The sequence below is a fragment of the Mustela putorius genome, unplaced genomic scaffold (genome assembly GCF_011764305.1).
Source record: "Mustela putorius furo isolate JIRA1106 unplaced genomic scaffold, ASM1176430v1.1 tig00003867_pilon_pilon_pilon, whole genome shotgun sequence".
Classification (NCBI taxonomy): domain Eukaryota; kingdom Metazoa; phylum Chordata; class Mammalia; order Carnivora; family Mustelidae; genus Mustela; species Mustela putorius.
Window position 1 is genome coordinate 20346273 of NW_025422019.1, and position 18021 is coordinate 20364293.

General features: G+C 39.2%; 1 protein-coding gene across 6 annotated transcripts in view; it reads left to right on the forward strand.

The window, feature by feature from the left end:
- Positions 1-4441: 4441 nt before the first annotated feature.
- Positions 4442-18021, forward strand: part of SPOPL (speckle type BTB/POZ protein like) — a 65151-nt gene continuing 51571 nt past the window's right edge. For 4 of the 6 annotated variants that reach the window (XM_013048904.2, XM_013048903.2, XM_013048902.2 and 1 more), the window contains exon 1: positions 4443-4779. The gene's annotated coding sequence lies outside the window, so the exon portion shown is untranslated. Of the gene's footprint in view, positions 4780-18021 lie in introns of all 6 variants that reach the window. The other 2 variants (XM_045066443.1, XM_004778364.2) reach the window with 2 other exon arrangements.

An 18021-nucleotide genomic window follows, 5' to 3' on the forward strand; every position in this document is an offset into this window, starting at 1 on the left:
CTTTAGAGCTATTGTTCCTTGAATCAGGGTCAGAGGGGACTGAAGTGATCTCAATTTTCAGGGAGAAAGCTAGAGACAGGAACCACCCAGCAGGCTTCGCAGGGGCAGATGTTTAAATAAACTCTTCTAGCCAGAAATTGCCCTGATAGGCAGACGGGTGTGTCTCTCTGGGAGGGGACCAAAGACCCTGACCTGGAGACATTGTGATGACTGAGCAGAGATAAAAGAGGAGGAGACTGAGCAGCTGTACCTCTACAGTCATTTGAGGCTGCTGCAGGGGCTGGTGACCTCTGGCTGGAGAGCACAGTGGAGAGCTCTAGGCTTCCACTGGGACGATCTCCAAGGTCCAGGATCAACCACAACTTCTCAGGTTACCTGACAGCAGAGCACGGCCAGGGCACCAGCAAAGGAGAAAGAGCTTAGCTGGCCAACCTGAAGAAGAGAGAGGTCATCGGGGACTACTAGATCATGGCAGTAGCAATCACTTGGATCCTGGCACACTAAAAGATTTCCAGCAACTGTAAGTGACCCCGATGAGAGTGAGTTCTCAGGGCATGCCTGGAGGGATGGTGTAGGGGCTTTGGATAATGTTGTCAAGGAGATCATTTTTGTTGTTTTTGTCCTATTACATTGTAAACAGGGAATTTGTAGATTAGAGTAACCAAGATTTTTTTCCAAGACAATTTATTGCTTAGGTGAAAGTTTGCTGTTTCCCATTCATTGTGTATTAGTGATCCAAAATCTAGGGATAGTTAATGTTTTAAGAGCCTCAAAAATGTTTCAAAACTGATTTAAATTAATATTTAATTCAATGGCTATAAAATTTAACAGTAAGCCAACTAGTGAACTGCAACTCAACACAACTCTTCACATGGTGATAGAACAAAAATAACAAAAATCACCTTTCTTGTAGTAGACCCCACAGATTATCCAAAGGACCAAAGCATTAAATACATGAGTACATACTTAATTTGAAACAAGAGTATCTTGAAATATTTGATATAAAGTGGCTGAGGACATGAAAATGAAGGTGCCAGAGGAGGACGTAAAGGACACAAAAATGATCCTGTTCTCAAGATTCTGGGTGGGCCCTATCTCAGTTTTCTGGGAATGTCTTTTGAATAAAAAGTACATCAAACTTGCTGGCTCTTTCTTGCTATAGGCATCACTACACAAAGGTTGTAGGTTCTTAATTCTAGAATTCTAAAGTTTTTGGATCCTTAATGAGTATCATATAATGCAAAAGTACTACAAAACTAGGAATTCACATGCAAGGTGAAAAGCCAGAGACCCAAGAAAGAAATGGAGGTATGGGAAAAGGAAATGAAATTATGTGTAAATAACTCACAAGTTATTAAAGAGTTTTAGTGTTTTCTTCCAAATAAAAGACCTAAAATTTATAACAGTGAAAAATAATTAGCAAACAAGTTGTTCTTTTCTTTCCACATAAATTACAAAACATAAATGTCAAATATTTGTCTGGCCACAAGTGTTAGTTTATGGAAGTAAAGCCTGAGTTTGGTTCCCTTGAAGAAAATTTAAGACGGAAAGGGATAATGGCTAGAAAACTATGAGGAACCCAGCTCACCAGGAGAGAAGAACTTGGTTGACATTGGGAAGGTTGGGTATGAGCAAAATGTCCAGGGAAGCAGAGTACTACACTTGGGATTCATGAAATATATCATGTTTACCAAAAAGCTTAATACCACTTTCTTGACTCTAAACAGAATAATGAATTTGGGAATTATTTGCAACTGCATGCTTTAGTTTTTGTTTTTGTTTTAAGATTTTATTTATTTATTTATTTGTCAGAAAAACAAGCAGGGGGAGCAGCAAGCAGAGAGAGAAGCAGGTTTCCCACTGAGCAAGGATCCTGATGCAGCAGGACTTGATCCCAGGACCTGGGGATTATGATCTGAGCCAAAGGCAGATGCTTAACCAAATGAGCTGCTCAGGTGTCCCTGCTTTAGTTTTTTTGATAGCTAGAACTGGAAAATAATAGTACAAAACAGGTGATGGTATGGAAGGCAGTGGTGTGTCTACTGTGTGTACCCAGTCACGAAACGGGAGCATTTGTGATTTTAACTTAGAAAAGAAAAATAAAATGCTGCAGTCACTAAAATACCAAAGTGGGACGCATGGTTGGCTCTTCAGATGAGCCTCATAGGGTTAGGTCAAGAAGATCCAAAGTCTAGTCCTCATCTGCGCTCATGACGCTCAGAGAATGACTCTTCTGCCAACCTATTAATTACAATGAGTAGAACTTTTAAGTCATCCACTGAGGAGTGTGAATGGTTTTCTACAGAAAACTAGCACTGGAGAGAAAAATGAGTATCAAAAGTTTCTTGGTGTTTAAGGAGTTAGAACACCTTGCATTGCTTTGAGCAATGCAAACCTGATAAATGACTAGTGGAAGAACACTATGCACAATACCAGTGATAAAGCTGTTACTTATTTAAATATTTATAAAAATCACTTATGGCAGTAATAAACCATAGCCTTTAACAGTTTAGTTTTCCAGTAGCTATCCAGTGAGTTCAAAATCAAATCAACAAAAGTAGTTCTTTAGGGGATTGGTATAATAGCATCAAGCTTTAATCCAAGCTTATTGACCACTGTGTCATCTTTTACTTTGTCAAACCATAAGTTTTACTGGCATTAGTTATAAGCCATATTTACTCTTACTCTTTCCTATTACTTTATCAGTGGATAAAGTCACCAAAAAAAAGAACGGCATGTCCCAACACTGCAGAGAGAGCAAGCCTAGGGAAAGGACTTTATGAAAATACCCTGAGGAGCTATTTGACATTCTTGTGGTGGAACGACCTCCAACCAGAACCCAGTCAAGTGTCAAAGGTCACCCAAGTACCACTCATTCCTAATTCCCAATTGAAAAATCTACTTCAAAGATTTATTATAATGATTGTTTGGGTGTATTACATGTATCAGTGCCTAACAATGACTGATCAGTGGAAGAGAGGGTGTGATATAATTTAAGGGGTTGAAAGAGGTAAATGGGCTGGGCAGAAATCTTACACAATTTTCAGTGTTTCTGTCACAAAACATAAAGTTAACACAGACCTACAATGAGTATAGCAAATAATTTAACTGTTCTTTGTGTTTGGAGAACACGAAATTTTGCACTAATATTTGCTTTCCCCACTCACAAGTCCCTAGCACACTAATGCTCACTTCCACTTTTGCTTTTTAACCCTTGACTAAGATAATTTTGAACTTTATGGTTATGGTGATCTTACCTTTTTTTTTTTTTTTTTTTTTTTTTTCTGCTACTCTTTGGCGCTGGTTGTATCCCTCGCATGTTTTGTGTGTTACATCGTGAATAACACAAAGTAGTATTAATTTGAAGTGAAGGAGATCTGCTTTCCTGGTATTCAAACTCCATTCACCCTTGAATGAATTACTTACTATTTCTGATCTTTAGCTCCTTTATCTGTAAGATGGGAATCATTCCTACCATGAAACTGTAAAGTTGCTGAGAGGATTTTAAAAGATCATCCAAGTCCGTGCTTACAGTGCTCTCGATAGAGATTAAAATAGTATTTTTCTCCCACCTCCCCTTTTCTTGGAAAAGCAGGTAAACAGTGGACTGATGCGCAGTTTTTTAAAAAGTTAAAGGAACTGGGGGGGGGGGGCTGTCTTTAAATGATATTCGTGCCTGCACTGTCCCTCAAAACTCTTTAAATTTAGAGTGCATTCTCGGCAGCTAGAGCAAGTTTTCGCTCACGAGTGCTGAAACAATGTTCTGTAGGAGGTCACCTTTCTTTGAACTCCATGAGGAAGTCTCCTCATGTCTTAAGACGTTTGCTTAGATACAGCATTATTTACCGACGTTTAGTCATGGGATGCCACCTGTTCTTCCTTTGGCAAGCAAGCTCAGTCGCCTTTAGGCGGACCCCTTCCTTCCTAGGCCTGAGACTTCCACTGCAGGCTCGCCTCCAGCCAAAAACCGTTCCACCGTGGCATTTCATTTGCCGACCTGGAGTTGTCTTCATTTCTCCCTGGAGACTGTATATTGCTGTTTTCGTTTTGGCACTTCACAGAGTTAGGAGCTCGCAACAGGGGCTCGGTAAAAGTTGCACCGTGGCTTTCCAGTCTGGTGCAGCACCAAGGAAATCGTACCGAGAAACGGTGGCCGCCTATAGCACCTACGTCTATCCATTTAAGAGGCGTTATCAGCGGACTTTATAGGCAAGGAAAGTTTTACGCTGGTCGAAGGGAGGTCCCGCAAGACCAGGGAACTCCTGGTCCCCTCCAAGGGTGCCACTGCTGCGGGCGCGCACAGCCGAGGGCCCACCGCCTGGCGCAAGCCGCAGCAGCAGCGGCTGCGGCGGCGGCGGCTCCCAAAACCCGGCGGTGGATCCCGGCCGGCCCGGAAGTGCCCGGTGAGGGAGGGAGGAAGAACCTTGCGAGCCCACGCCGCCGCCGCGCGCACGCGCCCTCGCTGGCTGGGGCTGGGGCTGGAGTCGCAACTCGGAAGCCGGAGCCCGGACGGGCCCGGGGCGGGGAAGGGGGGGCTGCGCGGGGGCGGGAGCAGCGGAGGCAGCCGCCCCTGGCGGCGGGTTTGTTTATCCCCGGGAAGAAGTTTAGGAGCGGGAGACAGGGAAGGAAGGCGGGCCGGGGAGGAGGGATGCGGCTCGGTGGAGGCGGCCGCCACAGGGACTCGCCGCCATCACCTCCGCCGCCGCGGCCGCCGCAGCCGCCGCCTCAGCGGGAGAGAAGTCGCTGCCGGGACTGCCCGCCGCCGCCCCGCACGCCCGGGTAGGTGCCCCTCCCCCTCTGAAGTCCCCGCCGCACCTTGGTTGCTTGCTCTTCCAACTCCCAGCCCTTTCAGCTCGCTTGCGCTGGAGCGGGGCGGCCTCCTCCTCACCCACGGCACCCCCATTCCTCCTGGCTCCGGACCCCCTGTTCCTGCGACGTGCCTTCCCTTTCTCAGGGCTGCTTTTCGCCCCCGCCCCTCAGCCCCACCCGCTACCCCCGCCCAGGCCTTCCCTTCCCAGTCTTGGCTTGCCCCTGGCGACCCCCCCACCCCTTATCGATTTCCCAGCCTCCGCCTACCAGGATCCCCGAGACTTTCCTCCACGAACCTCGCCCCTTTTCCTTCGCCAGTCTCGCTCCTTTATACCTACGTATCTCCACGCCCGCCCCTTTATACCTGGTCTGTTTTCTTCCCCTCTTGAAGTAGTGCCCAAAGATGGAAGCCCCTTTGCCCGTCTTCTCCGCCCCCCCCCCCCCGCTCCCCAGCGTCCCCATCACCCCTCATCCCAAACGTGTGAAGTTATCCCTGTGAGCCCATGTTAGCGTGAATTCTCTGCTCTCCAGCCAGACCACTCAGTGTTTACTGCGGTGTTCAGGCCCTCAGCCTACTTCCCTACCTCCAAGCACACCTTGCCCTCTCACATTCTGTCACGTTCACAAGGGAACATCAGACTAGCTCTGAGGTTCAGGGTTCCAATGTTCACTTTCCTCTTTTATTCCCCTGCGCTATCTTTTCCCCCGACTCCTCTTTCTTTGGAGTCCCTGTGTACTGAGTAAAAGGGAGAGGATGGTCGAGTTTTCTTCCTCAGAGCAGTAGATCCAGTAGAATTAAGATTTACCTTTTACTTATCTCAACTTTTGACCTCTTTTTCTGTGAATTGTGTCATTCAGCCATACTTTTGAGGCTGTTGCTGCTTTGTCTATACTTGAATGATCCTGGGCCTAGATTATTCCATTATCATACTTGTCTTCGCAGTTTTTCCTTATAGCTGAAGCCACTGTTTCTTAGGAAATTTAAGTAATAAAAGGTTTATACCTTGGAAAATTATATCTCTGCTGCCGTAATGGGAAAGCTGGAATATTTCAAATTATCATCCTGTTATTCTTAGGAGAAATGGTGCCTAGTGGTTAAGAGCTCAGATGTAGCTGAACTGCCAGGATCTAAACCCCTGCTTTGCCACCTACCAGCTCTGGCCTTGGGCAAGTTATTTAATCTCTATGCCTCAGTATTCTTACACATCTAAAAGGGGATAGTGGTATTCTTGATAAGATGGTGGTGATAATTGTATAACTTATTGCAGGTAAAATACAACAGTTCCAGGCACCTGGTAAGCATTCAGCAAATGTTCTTTATCGTCATCTCTTAGCTTGACTTCTCTTGTCTATTGGTGGGTGAATTTTGAGGAGGGAAGGTGGGAATGGAAGGCTGCTTTTTGCTCTTTTTCATTTAATACCTTTTTTGATGTAGTTATGATTCATATTTTGTTACTGTATAAACTAATTCCTTCTGGTGTGAAAAGTACAGAGTTTTAGCTCCTTGTTTGAGGGTAAGTTACTAGGCTACAAGCAAGTCAGTCCCAGCTTCAGGTGTCCTTAAAATGTTACATTTGTTTTGAGAATAGATGAAATACAAAGCAAATTTACAGTAGTGGAAAATGACGGTTTTACTGGTAAGTAAAACTGATTATTCATACTTAACTATTTCTTTATGTTGAATTGTTACTCAAGAACTTGGCTTCACCCAAAAGACTTGTGGCTTTTCTCTCTTAACATATTATGTATGTATGTATGTTTGTTTGTTTGTTTGTTTGTTTTTGAAAGATTTTATATATTTACCTGACAGAGATCACAAGTAGGCAGAGAGGCAGGCAGGAGGGTGGGGGGGGGGAAGCAGGCTTCCTGCTGAGCAGAGAGCCCAATGTGGGGCTGGATCCCAGGACCCTGACATCGTGACCCCAGCCGAAGACAGGCTTTAACCCACTGAGCCACCCAGGTACCCCAACATATCATGTTTATTAATACAGCCATGCCTTGATGTTTCCCAGATTTTACTCACTCTTTAAAACCCTGACAGTTTTTGTCATATTTGCTTACATCCTGTGCATTATTTTCTTGATTTTTTTTTTATAACAACTCAGTTAAAACCCAAATAGGTGCTGTTGGTATTGTTATAAATAGTGCCATATGCGCTATCTAAATAAAGATGTTGCCCATGTATAGCTTAAAATCATATTTTATGTCATCAGTGGAATGTACTCCAAACTTTGAGTGACAGTGACTTTGCCTATGCTAGTCTCACCTAAAATAACCTCTGCTCTTTTCCCCACATACCCAGGTTCTACCTATCTTTCACATAGTTTCTGCCAACACTGGTTTCTTTGTCTCTTGGTTTTCCTGCTGTCTGTATGCAGCATTTTTTGGCTTTGAGTAATATAAGCCCATTCAAGAAAAATGACTCCCTTAGAATAAGACTTCAGAAGTTTATAGGAACTTTGAAGGGGCGGAATGAAATGGACACTTAGCATCTTCTTTGTGCTAAGCACTCTTGCTTTGGTTTTGTACATATTCATCCTTTCTAAAAATATTTAATGAGCACTTACTTCATGCCAGGCATTGAGGATATGCAAGAGCAGTCCTTCTGAATCAAGAGTTCTAGTGAGTATCAAGCCCTAATGCTCTAGGGGATACAGGGTATGTAATGAATTGACTCCTCTCTTATGTATCTAAAATGGTACTAGCTATGTACCTTGAGAGAGAGAACGGAGGAAATAATCACTTAAGTCGGTTTCTGTAGGGCTTAATTTCTCACAGAACCCTGGCTGAGAAAAGCCCCATCAGAGAATAATAACAGACTCTGCTTTTTTGTAAGTTATTTTAATGTGGCACTGACAGAAAATAAGCAAGAAGGCAGATAAAATTACTTTATAAGAGACTGGTAATATTGAGGATGATGATAATCACTAACATTTACAAAACACTGTGCCAGGCACTGCTTAAAATAATTTAATATCTTCTTTAATCCTTATAACAGTCCTTTGAAGACTTTATTGTATCTCAGTTTCACAGATAAGGAAACTAAGAAATTATTTAACAGCCACAAAATCACACAGCTTTGTAAGCAGTGGAACTAGATGATATTGTTGTAGTCTATTACCTTTTGTTGCCTCTCATATCTTTTAGTTCCTTGTTGGTTACTTTAGACAAAGTTCTTCACCTTTTGGGGGAAGAAAGAAAAAATAATTTCGACAGTGAGGTTTCTCTGTCTTTTTAGGTGGTTTAGGGAAGTAAAGGAGATGTAACTTTTGTAAAGCAAGGGGTGCATAGACTTATCCAAGTCTTATACATGACTGGATACTGAAGGCATTTGCATTTTTGTGGTCCTGCTCACCATTATGTTTCCTGACCTAGGTTTATTCACTTACCAAAAATTTATTGAATGACGGATAATGTGCCAGGCACTGTTCTAGGCTCTGATATGTATGTTAATGGAAGGAATGTACCTGTATTTATGGAGGCAAAAGCTATTGGGATAAAGAAGCTAAACAGCTAATTACAAAAATAATAATTACAATTATGATTACTGCCACAAAGGAAAATTATTTTAAGCATTGAAAGCCCACTAATGTTAACAGGGAATGCTTCTCTGAAGTTATGACTTTTAGGCTAAATCTGAAGGATTAACTGAAGTTACCCTAGTGGTGTTGGTAGTTTCAGCTTTCTAGAACTGAAAATCCTGTCCGTGCTGGACCTTAGCATATGAAGCTGGTTGACGCAAAATGACGCCAGAACAGATCACAATGGTCTATCATTGTTAAACATTTTGTATTTAAATTCTGGCAATGGGAAGCTACTGGATAATGTTAAAAACCTGAATAAGTTACTTAAATTTTTACTTTAAAAATATCACTTGACTGCTCTGCAGAGGACACACTGGAGAAAGGCAAGTGTAAAGGCAGGGATACCAGTTAGGCCAGTCCTTCTCAAACTTAATGTGGAGAAGGACCAGTTTTGGTTGGTTTGGTTTGGTTTGGTTTCTAATCTGTACTGGTACTTTAGTGACACAATAAAATGGACGTTGTGGCAGTTGTCAAATTGCTATAAAAATTTCTAAATAAGTCTTTCAGTTTCTGTATTTGCCTTGTCTCAGACCAGTAACAGTAGTTCATGGATGACTGTTGGTCTACAGAACACACCTTTGAGTAGAATTGAGTTCAGCTATTATAGTAGGTTAGGCAGGAGACGATGGAATCCTAGTCCAGGGTGGCAGCAATAGAAAGTAGCTGGATTGGGGGAAAGTTAAATTGATAGGATTTGGTGATGAGTTAGAGTAGTGGGTCTAGAGAGAGGAGAAGGCAGGTTTCCGGGGTTGGTGGTTCTTGTTGGTAACACAGGGAATAATACTAGGGAGAGGAGCAGTTTTTTGTTTGTTAGTTTTGGGAAGTGAAGAGAGTATTGATTATAATTCAGCTCGAAATCTTCATTATATGGCTTACAGTTGATATCTTACTGTGGGAGCTGGTGAGTGTGATTTCCCAGAGAGATGGTAAAGGAATATAATAATCCCCTGTGAATTTTCAGCATTTAAACATTGGGAAAAAGAAATGAAGCAAAGGAGACTGAGAAGGTGTAGCCAGAGTTGGGAAGAAATTTTCCTTGACATCGCTGAAGCCAAGGCAATAGACTGAAAAAGGAGTGGGTAATCAACTATTTCAACTATGTTGAATGAAGCTGAGAACTCAATTCAGCTGGCAACTAAAAAGTACTCTTTGGATTGAGCAACATGAAGGGAATTTAATTTTATTATTTGTTTATTTATGGGGGCAGGGGCAGAAAGAGAGAGAATTTTTTTTTTTAAAGATTTTATTTATTTGATAGAGACACAGCGACAGAGGGAACACAAGCAGGGGGAGTGGGAGAGGGAGAAGCAGGCTTCCCATCAAGCAGGAAGCCCAACGTGGGGCTCGATCTCAGGACCCTGGAATCATGACCTGAGCCGAAGGCAGCTGCTCAACCACAGCCACCCAGGCACCCCCAGAGAGAGAGAAAATCTTAAGCAGGCTCCATCTCACAACCCTGAGATCATGAGCTGAAATCAAGAGTTGGATACTTACTCTAATGAGCTACCCACAACATCAAAATTTTTTATTTCTTAATAAATAGTCTGTCCATAAACTAGTTGGTGATGAATTTTGTTTTAACCTGCCAAAGCAACAATCCTAAATTTAGGATAAAATTATATCTATAGTATGAGCCATCTTCATTCCTCAGTTTAGACCTCATGTTAGACCCATGTTTCTATTTATCACCATGTAGATGTTCTACAAGCATCTTAAATTCTTTCTACAACTCACGCATCAGAACATATTCAAACAGTGTTTTTTAAGGTGTTTAATACTAAACTTGTAGAAATGTGATTAGACTTAAGAGACTAGGGTCATTGGACAGTTAAATATTGTTACAGTGTAATTAGTATTGTCACTGCAGCTTATTCAGGTTGCCTTGGAAGCACAGATAAGGCATTAGGGAAGACTTGAGTAAGTGTCTGAAAGGTGGAGAGGTGGAGAGGGCAGTCCAGTGTAGTTAGTGGTAGAGGAGTTTAAAGAAATGATAAAGAAAGGCTACTAAAGAGGTGATACAAAATACAGGTATTTTGAAAGCATGCAATGGCAAGGAATTGGGACACTAGCATGTGCATGATAGTTTGGAGAGGTTAGTGTGCCATTCAAAAGGTTTTCTCTTCAACTTATGTACCTCTTTCTGTTTGCCGTTTTGATTAATATCACTACCCATGTAAAGGCACCAAGCTTGGAGATACCTACTGAATATTTTCAAAAGTTAAAGATAACTATGTTGTAGCATTTATCGTTCAAGGTGATAATTTATTTTTATTGGTTGGCTTTATATTTCATACATTAACACCCATACTTACAGAATCATTAAGTAATTTATAGCATAATTTAAAAATATTGGTTATGCCTTGGGTTTGTTTTTTTTTTTTTAAGATTTTATTTTATTTATTTGCTAGAGAGAGAAATAGCACAAGCAGGGGAGTAACAGGCAGAGGGAGAAAGAACCGGGCTTCCCACTGGGCAAGGAACCAAATGTGAGACTCATCCCAGGTCCCTGGGATCATGACCTGAACTGAAGGCAGATGTTTAACCGACTGAGCCACCCAGGCATCCCCTGCTTTGGTGATTTTTTAACGGGAGAAATTTAATACATATAACTTTTTTCAAACTTGGAGAGTTGAAAATGAAGGCCTTGGTAAGGATTGCTAAGAGTTTACTGCGAAACCTCAGGCTATGGTTAATGATGGTGTTTTTGGACAATGAAGAATAAGAAGAGGCCCCTGATACCGTAAACACTATTTTAGATAGTTGTCTAAATGTTCCTAGATTTACCCTCTTGCACCATAGTAGAACACAGTTCATCAGCTGGGATTACTCTCTGAAGAATACTATAGTTGGCAAAACCTTATTGGCACGATCAAAGGCTCATAGAAAATAGTGTGTTAAAAGGGAAAATTAAGTTAAATGTATTTTAAACTTTTAAAATAGTAAAGGTTATAAAATTGATCTGCCTTAAAATAAAGGAGGAATGGGTTTTATCAAAATTTGCTTCTGAGTTCAGTGAGTTACTGTGGAAATGTTGTTATTCTGATCTGCTAAGGTAGTCTCCCTTAAATTTTGTACTAGAAAATTGTAACTCTTAATTGTTTTTTAATATCTTTTGCTTTTGCCTTCTCCCTGGTTTTTAGTTCCTTAGATCTTGCTGAATTCTTGTGTAACAACTGTATATTTTTCATATGTTACCACGGTTCTTAGAGGCATACTTTTTCAGGCCTCTTTTTTATATACATATGTAGAGCTCTGATGTTTTCAGACTTGCCTACATGTTCTAAAGGAGGACAGAATAATTACTAGCATTATATTTTGAATTGTGCTCTGTAACTACTATATATGAAACAAAACTTTACATAGATAAAAGATAGCAGATTAAAAAGAATTATCAGCAGATAGAAAATTGTGTTACCTCAAACCATGATTGGGATAGGTTGTTTATACACTGAGAACAAACGTATGATGGAAATAATACATTTATACAATATGAACATGCTTACAAAATACTCCTTTGAACTTGTTGTATTTGCTTTCATTCTTAATTGGATATGAGAATAAATAAAATTAGGAATGACAATTTAAAAAGAGGTACTTTACACTCCTATTGAGTAATGCGATATCTCAAGGGTTGTGGTATGATGCTTTTAAAATACTACTTGAGATATATTAGCAAAGAAGAAAGCACTGTTTCCTGTCTGGATATGTTTTTTGAAGCAAATTTAACAATTTTTTTATTGTGTATAAATGGATTTGTACTTCTCCCACCACCCTGTTCCCCCAAGGTAAATTAAGTGACTTTAAGGTAAAGAGTGCAGTTGATACAAGGTGTTTTTTTTCAGTTGTAATTTGGATACGATTTTTGGTGTTTTAGTGGGAAATTCCCCTAAAGGTAAATAGTTTTCATCCTATAAAATCGAAAACAAACACACAAAAAAATCATTGAATATAAATTCATTCTGAAATCATCAAGGCAGATGTCAACACAAGATGCTATCAAATACTTAAATTAATTGAATTTGTTTTAGTTAAAATTTTTGGTGGCAATTCTTAGGACCAGTTTAAACCTTTTTTTAGTTATTCAGCATGGAGGTTGAGCTTCAAGTTTAATATGTCCAGTTTTGTTAGAGCTCAAGTGGGCACACAGCTAAGCAGATTGGTCATTTCTGATTGCATTCAAAGTGTATTTTTTATTATGATGATCATCATTTATTTATTTATTTATAGAGAACACGAGCTGGGGAGAGAAAAAGAGAGTCTTAAGCAGGCTCCATGCCCAGTGTGGAGCATGTCGCAGGGCTCGCTCAATCTCATGACCCTGAGATCTTGACCTGAGCCAGAATCCAGTCAGACACTTAACCTACTGAGTCACCCAGATGCCCCTAAACTGTATTTTTAAAACTTGAAATTTTTTTTTTATGTGAGCATTTATCCGTGGCATTTGAGAACTGGCTTGAAGCAAGTAGTATTTGGGAGTATCCTAATTCATGCTTTATTCTTGATGATTTTAATTTTTCTCAGATGTCTTATTTTTACTGTTGTTTTGTCTGTCTGCTTCCTCCCATAGCATATCCCTTATCAAAGAAAATTTCCTCACCAAGTTATATAATGAAACCAGTATTTCTTCCTCACAAAGGATATAACCTGGTCTTTCTACATATATAACATTTGCACATGGTCTGAGAAACTGACAGTACTGTAAAGGTATTTTCATAGAATTTTCTTATAGATCATCATGGTTTAAAGGGAAGAACTTCCCTGTAAAACACTTGTACTGTATTTTTTATATTTTACTATCTTAGGTATAGATAATAGCATAATTTTTTGAAATGTACTTGCCTTCAATTACTGGATGCATCATTATACATGTACCCCAAAGAGAGAAAATAGTATCATTTACAAATATAAAATGCCATCAATTTTAACCCATTTTTTTTAACCCACTGAGCCACCCAGGTGCCCCTAAAATGCCATCAGTTTTAGAAATGTTAAAATATGAGAGAAAATGGGCATCTTAGAATTCATGAAATGTGGCATCAATGTACCTTATCTTATGGTTATCACCCAAATTCCTCAAAATAACTAACGTCCCAACATGAAGTGAAATTATATCCTGCTTTATCTTAGAGCTTTCTGAATTCTAAAATTCTGCTTTACTTCAGAGCTCTTTAAGCAGCATAGCACAGAAATTAAGAGCATGTAACCAGACTGCTATTTATTTAATAGCTTTGTGAATTTAAGCAGTTAGCATCTTTGTCTCAACATTCTCATCTGTGAAATGGAAATGGTAATAGTATTTACCTTGAGTGTTTGTTTTATAAGAACCAAATGAGTTATATTTACATTTAGAGTTGTGCTTTATACATAATTAAATGTTTTGTGTAAATATTATTTCTGATTTAGGATATATAAGTATATATAGGATATATAAGTAAATGATGTGTTTAAAAGGGAGGGACAAGGGGCCTTATCAAATGGGTCATTGGTATTTTGGGCCCCCAGTGAAGATTAAATTATTTTGTTGATTTGTCTTCTTTTTTTTTTTTTTCCTATGTCTTTTAACTAAATGTGAGATTGCAGTCTTGACAGCTTTGATAACAAAGTTGCATTTTTATTTTCATGAAAATAATACTATGTAAAGATTCAGCTGAAATTTGCTTTTTTTCATCTGTATTAAAATACAGTTAGAGTTTGACATACTATGACGGATGTCTTGAAAATAGCTTGTGATACACTTATGATTCCTGTTAACCTTATAAGGAATTCATTCAGATATTTTTAAAGAGTTTCAAATTAAAGAACAATGTTTTAATTTTAGTTTAAAACATCATACTTTGACATTGTGAAATACATGGGGGAAAATAATGAGGCAGTTTTTGTGTATTTTGATCGTATATTTTATATGTTCATAATTTTGTTGGTTCATTGGATATTTAAAAATATTGTCATATGCTTTAATAGTAAAAGTAGATTAAGACCTTCCTTTGTACTTCCGGATTTTTTCCTCATTCTCACTTTTGCTTTATTTTCCTTTTTTCTGTTCTATTTTGAGCTCACATCATTCATTTATTCCGTAAGTGGTTATTGACCCAACTACTAAAGATCAGGTTCTGTGTTTACACCATTGTATTGGAAATAGCCCTTAACCTGAAAGCCTCATTATTTGGGATATAATACTGTCTACTCATTGAGTGCTTAAGCACAGTGCTGCAAATTGTATATGCACTCTTTGTTTTAATCCTTATAACTAACCTGCTAGGGCAGGTTATTACTTGTCAAGTGTTTCTTCTAAGTGATTGGCAGAAGAGTGAACTCTGCTGATGGAAGGAAGGTGAAGGTCTGAATGGTCAAGGTTATGGTGGAGGCAGAGCTTTAGTGGTAAAATTTTTTTTCAAAAATTTTTAGTGTTTTCTTCTGGAAAGGATTTGGCTCTTGCATTCTATAACCTTAATACAACCTTCTTTGTTTTCATATAAAAATGGTTTTAAATTAGCATGAGAGAAGATTCAAAAAGTGTTCTCTCCCAATTTTAGACTGGAAGGAGCATGGCACTGGGAACATGATTTTATTACAGACATCTAGGCATCAAGCTGCTTATTTATTTATTAAATTTTTTTAGGTAAACTTTTTATTGACATTTAATATTTAAAGACGTACATACTACATCATATAGCAAATACACCCTTGTGTCTGGCTTCTGACACAAAACATTTCTATTTTTTCTAATTTAGTTATTTATTTATTTACTTATTTATTTTTGAGAGAGAGAAAGTGTGGGTGTATGTGCAGGGGATGGTGGGAGAGGAAGGGAGAATCTTAAGCAGGCCTCACGCCCAGTGTGAAGCCAGATGCAGGACTCAGTCCCACTGCCCTGAGATCATGACCTGAACTGAAATCAAGAGTCAGATGCTTAACCAACTGAGCCACCCAGGTGCCCCCCAAAACATTTATTTTTATATGATCCATTCATGTAGTGTGTAGCAGCAGCTTATTCATTCTCACTGTGTAAAATTGTTTCAGTTTAGCTATATACCGTAAATTACCCACTCTACTGTTAATGAACATTTAGGTTGTTTCCAGTTTTGAGCTACAGCGAATAGTGCTCCTATATAATATTCTTGTGTATGTAGTATACATTTTTGTAGTATATGTTCCTTGTAGTGCAACTGTTGGGTCATGGTGTGTGCTTGTATTCAGTTTTAGTATGTATTACTCAGTGTTTTCCAAAGTGGTTTTATCAGTTTATACTTTCATCAGTAGTGAATGAAAATTCCATTTGTCCCAGACTCTGCAACATTTGCTTGATATTGTCTCGTTTATTTAGCCATTCTGGTGGGTGTAAAGTGGTACTGCATTGTGGATAGGCTAGGTTTTCAAAATAAACGTGATTTCCTTCCCCACTAATACCCACATACCCTCCCACATGTGCTCCAAGGAAAAGTGGAATAGAGACATGTTTATTTTCACAAAACCCATCAGATGATTCTGGCTGCATTGTCAGTTGATAAGATGCAGGAATATAAAGCAAATTTAAGTATAGTTTAGGGAAAATGAGCAAAATGAGCATGTCATGAAAATGATAGTTTCATTGTATAGTTCACGGACTTTCTGACAGATGGCGCATTTCTGCCTAACTGTTGCTAAATGTGGGAAGGTTTTAAGATTTTGCAAGCTGGTGAAAAGTTTTGTAGGCTAGTTTATTGAGTGTGTCTGTGACATTGGCTCAAAGCTTTCATTACACAATGCTGGCATGCACTTGCTCTTAACTTGATTTCTACCCAGACTGCAGGTTGTGTAGGTTCATTTCTTTTGTGAGGTTCTGCTACCTCTTAAATAAGGGAAACGCTGTGTACGCAGCAGGATTTACTCAGCTTTCAGATCTTGAATGTTGAGAAAATTTTACCATATGCCCACAACATGCTGTGTGCTGTTTTATATTTAATTTCTTGTTATATATGGAGTTTTTTCTTGTGTCAACAGAAGGTAGTGTTGCTAATATATTTTTTGTCATCATATTGTATAGTGAAAACCAGGGAATGCAAAAAATGTTCCTACCTGTGAATCCTTTTCAGTGTTAGGATTGTGGTTATTCCTTATTCTTCAATGAATGTAGACCTTAGAATTGATGTAGGGAAGTGCCATTCCTGTCTTTTATTCTTAATTATTTGTTGATTTCTGCTATTAAAACACACATATAAATTCACAACTACAGATAAGATAGTTTAACCTTTTTAACATTCTCATAAGCTTTTTCATAGCTAATATTTTTAAAAGATTTTATTTATTTATTTTACAGAGAGAGATCACAAGTAGACAGAGAGGCAGGCAGAGAGAGAGAGGGAAGCAGGCTCTCCGCTGAGCAGAGAGCCCGATGTGGGACTCGATCCCAGGACCCTGAGATCATGACCTGAGCCGAAGGCAGTGGCTTAACCCACTGAGCCACCCAGGCACCCCATAGCTAATATTTTTATGTCTGACTTCATTTCTTACTTCTGCAAAATACCGTTCCTGGGTAGAGCAGCTGTTGATAAATACTTGTATTTATATGTCTACATCATTATACCCTGCATGTACATCACCATTAAAATGACTTTATTTTCCTTAAAAATATTTTCTTGAAGAAGAACATTTCACATAGCTGCTTAGTTTACAGGAATAAAAGAAGGAAAAGAAAGAAAAATAAATCAAAAGGGAAAGAGAAAGAAATAAAGCAAAATGATCCATGAAGAACAATGTGTTAGGAGATCCTAAATTTTAAGCCAGTCTTTTCTGAAGTGATGTAGCACTTGGTCGAACTGGACTTAATAAAAGGAGGTTATTGCCATCACCTACCAGCCCTACCTCTCTCATAAGGAAATGCTTTGCAGAATAAACTGAATCGTTTTAATACCTCATGGGAACACTTTTTTTTTTTTTTTTTTAAGGATTTTATTTATTTATTTGACAGAGAGAGATCACAAGCAGGCAGAGAGGCAGGCAGAGAGAGAGAGAGGAGGAAGCAGGCTCCTGCTGAGCAGAGAGCCCGATGCGGGACTCGATCCCAGGACCCCGAGATCATGACCTGAGCCGAAGGCAGCGGCTTAACCCACTGAGCCACCCAGGCGCCCCTCATGGGAACACTTTAAAGGACATGAATGCCATCTCAGCTCTTCTCATGAGCTAATAATTCCAAGATTCTTTTGACTAGCAATAATCAGTAACAATTTAAGAATAGAGTACAAGTATTTATCATAAGCTGCTCTACCCAAGAACGGTATTTTGCAGAAGAAAGAAATGAAGTCAGACATAAAAATATTAGCTATGAAAAGACATATGAGAATGTTAAAAAGGTTAAACTATCTTATCTGCAGTTATGAATTCATATGTGTGTTTTAGTAGCAGAAGTCAACAACTAATTAAGAATAAAAGGTACAGGAATGAATGGCACTTCCCTACATGAATTCTAAGGTCTACATTCTACATATAGACTACCACCCTTTATCCTAAAGCATACTATTTTGCCAGTTTTTTCCCAGAGATTTTAATAACTGAAAGGTCCAGTAAGTGTAGTTTCTCTTACCTTTTTCAAGGATGATGGTTTATCCTGCTTTTACTTAAGATAGTACTAATTTTAATTTACGTCTTGTGT